This window comes from Magnolia sinica, chromosome 16 (genome assembly GCF_029962835.1).
Source record: "Magnolia sinica isolate HGM2019 chromosome 16, MsV1, whole genome shotgun sequence".
NCBI lineage: Eukaryota > Viridiplantae > Streptophyta > Magnoliopsida > Magnoliales > Magnoliaceae > Magnolia > Magnolia sinica.
In genome coordinates, this window is record NC_080588.1 from 53,009,568 (window position 1) to 53,018,213 (window position 8,646).

Below are 8,646 nucleotides of genomic sequence, written 5' to 3' on the forward strand. Positions count from 1 at the left end.
AGGGTTGTACAACATGAAAACTCATTCGGGCAGCCCAAAGGCACTAAAGCTGCCTCAGGCCACCTATATCATATACCTCAACAAGCAAACACAAAGTGATTAAGAAAGGGTGTTGGACTCTCTAATTTGACCCAGGCCTAGACGATTCAAAAGAGCTCGCCTCGGATGGATCTAGGGAGATCAGATAGCATTTGAAAGGTCATCCCAGCCTAGGACTCGCTACCCAATCTAGCTAAGGTGTTCACTACTTCATTCACTTCCCTAGGATCGTAAACAATGATAACCCTACTGCTCCTTCGAGAGTCAATCTGAACCCACTAATATCACAAACTCCAATTACAGGGCCTCTCTGTTGTTAGCTTATCAATTGGGACCTTGGACTCGCTTTCTACCACAATATTTGAAAAACTGCATTCCATGCTAAAGGAGAGGCCCTTGAACATCACTCGGCCTCAGCCTGCACATTGGATCCCAGCACAGACCCATTTTAAAAAGCAAGGGGGAATTTGCCTCAACACCCTCTCCACACTCCATCCACCTGAAGGACTCCCGCCTCAAAAGTCCATCGCAAAACTCATTGAGCGACGGATTTTGTTCGTCGTTCTAAAATTTTACGACGGATCACATCCGTCGCTCGTCACCTATCAAAATCCTTCGATTTCAAAGCAGCGACGTATTAAGCCTGTTGTTAAAATTTCTCAAAAATAAATAAATAAAATATTAAAAAAAACCTTTTTCATTCGTTATTTTTTGAATCTATTACATCAGAGAATATGCATACACATGAAAATCAAAAGAGTGCCAAGAAAGCATAATGGAATCAGTTTGGACTGTTCACTTGGGCAGTCTGTTGTAAAAATTACTGTAACAAAACAGCTTTGCATTTGTTGTTTTTCTAATATGCCGCACTTGATAGCATATTCTGTGTAAAGAATTTTGTATTGAGGTTAATAGTGGAATATTATGTGTTTTTGAGATTTTGAGTTCTTGGAAATTTCATGCTCAGTTTGAACAGAACATTAGCTTGCATCTTTTAATACTCATTTTATACATTAATGTTTGATTGCATATTTTTTCCTTCCAATTTTACTGTATTGCAGAAAACAATTGGGATAATAATGTGACCCACCATATTTTATTAGCCGTCCCAACTCCAACGAAAGTTTTGAAATTCCTTGGGAGGAGCTACCTTGCAATTTCTAGGGTAATGAATGAATTCCCTGCCAAAATGATTTTAACCTTTCAATCCAATAGGGGCATGTATATCAATGACAAAATAAGGTTAAACATAAAGGTGCAGGCATATAAGCTCTCCAAAAAGGCAAAACAAGCCTTGTGGGTGAGCCTCTCTAGCACTTCCATATAATATAGTCGGGAGTACCAACAGTAGAATAAACCTCCATCAGAAAGCACATAGCAAAATATATACCATGATTGAAACTTCAGTCTTCAACTTGGTACTTGCAATGCTGATTTAAGATTTTTCATCATCTCATACAGCCACAAAGATAATTAACAGTTGCAGACTGGGAAGCTAAAATGACAAAAGGGAATCATGGCAGACTTACCAACATTCTCCTATTTTCTGCCAATGTAACAACTGCTCCTGCTTTAGAAGATCGTTCTGCTCTTCGGAACTTCAGCATCAGCAAGCTCTCTCCAACATCCAGCGTCTGGCATCAATGATAGCAAATTACAACAAAATAACTTAAATATGCAAGATGGTCTAAACTATTTCTTTAACACTAGAAGATATGGTAATAATTAGTTGGAGAGTACATGTATGCATCCTACATACCCGGATCGTTTAAAATAGCTAATGTACCATTTTTTGTCAAGTCCAAATGTTAAGTGAAAAGGCCTCACCCCAATCTGTGTCATGTCTAAGCCCTAAGAGAAAATCTTAGAGCAAATCCACAGCAGCTCTTTTAGCAATGATTTCAAGCCGAAGGATGCTAATGTTGCAGCTTGGCTGGGACAACAAAAATGCCTTTGTGGAGCCTGAAAAGTCCCAAAATCAAACGGTAAACTGGGATGGAAAAAATATGCAATCAAAAATTAATGTATAAAATGACTATTAAAAGATGCAAACTAATGTTCTGTTCAAACGAACATGAATTCACAAGAAAGAACTCAAAATCTTAAAAACACAGAATATTCCACTATAAACTAAATACAAATTTCTCAAAAAAAAAAAAAAAAAAAAAAAAAAAAAAAAAAAAAATAAAAGAAAAAAAAAAAAAAAGAAAAAGAAAAAAGGAGAAGAAGAAGCAAACAGCTTTAAGGTCAAATTCAACAAATGAATATCCATCAACCATAGATTAGGATAATCTGATCAATCTGATTTTTGATTCTATGCCCCATCAATCTGATTTGTCGGGCAATGCCCCATGTTGATAGCTTGCATTTAAGCAAGCTGAGTCCAAGTCACGACCTAGTCGTGACCAAAACATCAACCAGACATCTATTCAAACCGATTTGCTTATAGGTCCATTTAGAGTCTCGCATATCAATCAAGACCATTCATCTACAAGACTTTTTGGAGGGAAAAGTGGCGGTTTGCTCGAGGGAGGATTGTTTGTTTATAACGACCGTGTGAAAATTTTCCCCTCCCAATTAACTCGGGCTGCTATCAATGGGCCTGGGCCACCTTTGGTCATCCCTGGTCGGGTGTCCAGATCGGGACTTTGCGTAAGCTTATACTGTTGTCACCCACATTTTGGCCCAACTTGTGGCTTAGCTCTGGATCTTGGGTCTTGGCAGTCTAAGGACATGATGATGCATGGGTGGCATAACAAGTCGGGTCCACATAATGTGTAATGCCATCTATAAAACAACATGGTCTCCATTCATGGTTACAGGGAAAAATGCTAAGTTGTGTGACCCTTGAAGAATAGGCCACGATGGGGCTCAGTATAGAATGGTGCAAGGAAAGTGCCATTGCATTCATCAAAGAAAAGGCTAATATGTGTGGCCCTTGAAGAATAGGCCACAATGGGGCTAAGTATAGGATGGTGCCAGGAAAGTTCCATTGCATTCATCAAAATGTTTGTGCTTGCTTTCTTTCATCATGGATGGCTTTACAATTTTTTCACTGGTAACCCTGCCAAACAGAATAAAATGGAAGAGTAACATTTTTCATGAGAAGGGTCATGAAAATCAACAGGAATTGAAATGTGTAAAGCGATCCACATCCACCATCTAATTGTGCAAGGAAGAACCCAGTAAATGTGACATATTGGTAGGCAACATTCAATCAAGTGAACACGCAAGTTGAAGAAAGAACCCTGTAAATGGGGGTTCCTCTATAAGTAAACGTACACCAGCACTAAGGGATAAGAGTATTCCATCTATATTGCAGCAAAGAGCTAATTCAACATCCCAAGGATTTGGAGCAGAGCCCAGGTTAGGAAAACTCACTTGTGCCACTGCAGTCATGTAGACACAAGCAAGACAACATGGGATCAAGATCAAAGCCACTAATTAGGTGGGCCCACCATGTAGATGTCCCCTACTCACAAAATAAATCATATCTATCAGCTCAACAAACAGTTCACTGTGTAAAAAGGAATTGAGCAACAGTCCACATTCACAATTTGAGTGTGGCCCACAGAAAGGAGACCAACCTTTTCTCTCTTTTGGCAAGGGCATCAATATAGTGGCCTGGATCTGACAAAATGGTGCTCTGCTACATGGTGGCAAGAGCACTCACACAAGGCTAGGCAACAGCATTCCCCTTTAAAATTTACTGCTGAACTCCACATGGGGCATTCTCAAAATACGGGCCTTTACACACCGTTACCTGTACCTGACGGCCCTTGGGAGGCCTTATCAATGGACACTGTTAGGTCTCCCATGAATACGGCGTTGCTTGGATTCAGTGTTCGTGGTGATAGGTCGTTTCTTGAAGATGACACACTTCATCCCATGTAAGAAGACCCTCAATGCGACACATGTGAAAAATTTATTTTTTAGAGAGGTCATGAAGCTACATGGGGTCCCCAAGACTATCACTTTTGGCCGTGATACGAATTTCATTAGCTACTTCTTGTGTACTTTTTAGAATCAGTTTGGTACACGACTTCAGTTCGGTAGTGCCTACCACCTACAAATCGATGGATAAACTAAAGTTGTGAATCACAAGTTAGGGAATATCCTTCGATGTATTTCAGGAGAAAAGTCGAAGCAGTATGATTTAGGGTTAGCTCAAGCAAAGTTTGCATTCAACAACATAGTAAACTTCTAAATGGGGAAGTCCCCATTTTAGGTTATTTACAGTCGAGTGCTTTGCCACACACTTGACTTAGTCCCTTTGCCAAAGCTCCCATGCATGAACGTTACAGCAGAATGTATGACATACAAGATCATGGGCATTCATGCGGAGGTCGAAGCCAAGTTACACGCCTCGAACGATAAGTACAAGGAGCAAGCCGACAACCATCGATGACAAAAAGTGTTCGAGGTGGGCGATCAAGTTATGGTCCATCTACACAAGGAGAGATTTTCGACTAGGACGTACCAAAAATTGAAGAACAAGAAGATTGGGCCAGTATCGATCCTCCAAAAGATCAATAACAAAACGTATGTTATTGATATTCCTGATGGCATAAAGATCTCGTGTACTTCCAACGTCGTAGACCTCATCGAGTATCATGAGCCAAAGCACGACGAGTTCTTTTGAAGTGGAGGGGACTAATGTAAAGTAGGTCGCGCATAATTCAATGGCCAAGATGGACCAGAAAAGGCCCAATTAGAGACGGAGGTGATTCAGACCGTCAGAACCTAAAGTGGATGTATCTCACAAATCAGACTAAGTTATCCGACGTGCCATATATGATTTTGGGGTAGGACGAGCTACTTTAGCCACCCATATGCCTGGTTACACACACTGAATTTCCAAAATACCATCAGGTCGACGGTCAAATTCCTGTTTTAATTTGTTTTTTACTATTTATATTAAATTTTAGTTTGAGTATAACTCTTCATCCATTAGGCTTTAGGAATTGCGCCCAACATGAAAATTGTTCTTAAAATAATTAGGAGAATCACATAGTTGAGCCAAATAGGGCACTTACTATTTTTTGGCGAAAAGCATGCACACTAGTATGAATCACGATCATCTATATATCATTTAAGAGGTCATAAGCTCATTTTTCATCATTAATCAAATTATCACGAATTTTATTAGAATTATTATTATTATTTTTTAATCTCTCCTCGTGGATTAGAGGCATCTCTGTGAGGAGTCCAGAGAAGTTCCATGGATTCAGAACATTTATCCCTCTAAGGAAAACAGTTGTCGAACTCTACACGTCCTCTCCTGCGTCATGGCCCCACATGTATATCGTCACAGTAGATAGTCGCCCTTCTTTTCATACAGGACACCAGCATGCGCCCCCCCTCCCCCCATTTGGGCTTGACTTGCAAATGAGGATCTTGACCATTGATTCGAGGAGTTTTATGTTAGCCATTGTGGACACTAGCGAGGTTTTCCTCGAGGCGCGTCACTAGGTGTCAGGGTTGGACCGTTTAATGGTTGCATGAGCCGAACAATGGATATATATATATATATTACTAAGATTTCTGATGTGATAGGATTTGGATACTCGGCAAGTCCTAGAACCCACTTCTTGAATAAACCTAACACATTGTATACTCTATTGATATGGGCGATAGCATGTGAAGATCTAGATCCGAAGTCTATCCAGATCTAGTGAAACTCATAGCTAAGACCCCCATACCCGAACTTTGCGAAGGAGTTGAGAAGAGTTTGTGCTTGGTTGATACGAGCAATAGCATATGAAGGTCCAGATCCGAAGTCTATCTAAATCTAGTGAAATCCATAGCTAAGACTTTCATACTTGAACCTCACTGGGGGTTGAGAAGAGAAAGTTAATGATTTTTGGTACTTGTTTGATACGTCCAGTAGCGTATGAAGGCCTAGATCTAAAGTCTATCCACATATAGTGAAACCCATAATTAAGACCTCAATAACTGAACCTTGCAGAGGGGTTAAGAAGAGAGTTAATTATTATACTTATACCTCTTGTACTACCTTATGCAACATGTTCATTTCCATATGTTGATCAGAATCACCACTAGCAAAAAAAGGATCCAAAATCCATGGTTGGCTAGAATCTGTGGAATTGCCTAGAGATCAAGAAAACCAAAAAATTCCCCACTCCAATGACTCATGAATAGGTTTTGTGTCATGGATTTCGAGTAAAGACCATGGTTACAAAAAATGAAGAAGTTAAGCTCTCTTTTACTGCCTGTATAAACGCAGTCTCTACTTTGCAAGGTTGTACACCTTTATAGGGGATTCAAGGAACTTTTAGTAAAATACTAATATTTAAATGTCTAAGCTACAAAAGATAAACTGAAAACGAAATGAAAATAATAGAAAATGATTTTTTGATAAAAGTACGGAAAAGAAAAAGAAATGAACTTTTGGTTACTCCTATAAGTCACTTTTTCTAGTACAAAAGATTCTTAAGAGAGGTAACTATAAAACATATTTTACTTGATGTCAGATTAGAGTCTACTATCTCAGGTGTTCAAAGTAGAGGGGTTGAAATGTATAGACAGAAAAAGAATAAATTGAAAATACATATTTGACTTGTAAATAGAAATAAAATATCAAACGTCAATATAATAAATAGTTTGAGAGAAAGGTTTGAAATAACAAAATGGCAAAAGGAAAATGAAGATGACTACCAAAAGATCAAAGCTCGGCTCTGACACTCGCCTCTACCACTGAACTCTTGCTTACGTCAAACCCCCTCTGCCTCTCTGACGTAGGTAAGACGTGTAGAGGTCGAGCACCCGTCTTCCTCAAGGATAACTCCTCCAAATCCACAGAGCTTCTCTGGACTCCTCACAGAGACTTCTCGAATCCACAAGAAAAAGTAAGAAAAATATAAATAAATTCTATATAATTCGTAATTTGATTGATATATGAATAAATGAGTTTACACCCCTATAAAGAGGGATACTAAGATATGGAAGAACTTTTGGAATTGAACTACAACTAAAACTCCTAGAACTCGCGACTCACTTTAAATAGTAAACTTACTATTTATAGACGGCCGTGATTCCTACTAGTGCACATCTAATGCACATGGTTTTTGGCCAAAAATAGTAAGTGTCCTATTTAGCTTCACTACAATGTTCTCCTAATTATTCTAAGAACTTTTCATGTTGGGTGCAACTCCTAAAGCCCAACGGATGAAGAGTTATAATTAAACTAAAACTTACTATAAATAGTAACAACGAAATTAAAACAGGAATTTGACCATCAATGTGACGGTATTTCACAAATTTGGCGTAGGCAACCCAATAAAGTGGGGTTAGGTGGCTAAACTAGCTCGTCCTACCCCAAAATCATATACGTTTGATAGCTCATTTCGGTTTACGAGATACATGCATTTTAAGTTTTGATGGTTCGGATCATCTCCATCTCCGATGGGGCCTTTTCCGATCCATCTTAGCCGTGAAAGTGTCCGCGACTTGCTCTACATCACTTTCACTAGCCTAAAGGCCTCTGCCGACATTTCCCTCTAAGGCTTACAAAGAATCCTCATTGCCTCTAAAGGCAAACTTCCCTTTTATAGGCATGCACAGAGGGTAGGTTCGGAGCTCATGCTAGTTTGAATGCAAGATTAGGTTCATGTGAGCCATTCATGGGTCATAGATGGGCATGAACGATGGCATAGATAGTGATATGGATAATACATGGTTACTGACTAATTCAATCTTAGGTGGGACGCGGATTGCGTCCTACCCCCACCTCTAGCGCTAATGGGCAATTCTGTGGGCCGGCCCACCATGATGTATCTGTTTATCCAAGCCATCCATCCTTTTTTTCAGATCATTTTAATCCGATGCTCAAATGGACCACACCACTGATGACTTTTACATTTAATGTTTTGTGCATTTAATGCAACCAAGCTAATTATTTGGTGTGGTCCACTTTAGCGTTGAATCTGCTCATTTTTTTAATATAAGAAAAGGGATGGATGGCTTGGATAAACAATGCATCACGGTGGGCCGGCCCACAGAACTGCCCGTTCGGGGCTAGAGACGGGCGGGGGTAGGACGCAATTCGCGTCCCCTCAGGTGCTCAGGTGAGGCCGTTTGAGCTAAGTTGGTGTGTCAGTGAGTGATTAGCGGACATACCGTCAGAGAATTGCCCTTTTTATATTGAAACGACTATGACTTATCCAGTGATTGTCAGGCCAGAACCCATGACGGCTGAAGCACTGCAGTTTTTACATTAAAACGGCTATGACACAGCCCTCTTTGGGTAAAGACGGTAGGAGAAATTTATGACTATGGACCCTACCTTTTATCCAGCGGTTTTTTTTGAAGCAATACAAACTTAGAATACACACTTGGACCTCCTCGTACGGATTCGGAATATCAGGATGAAAGTACCCCTCCTTTTGACGGAAACGGATTCGGTACTCCACCTGCCACCAGCTAATGGTGGACGGTCGGTGTTCTGTGGGCCCCACCATGATGTATGCTTTTCATCCATGCCGTCCACATATTTTTCCACATCATTTTATGGTATGAGACCAAAAATGAGGTATATCCAAATCTCAAGTGTATCACTTTACAAGAAACAGTGTTGAATGAGCGTCA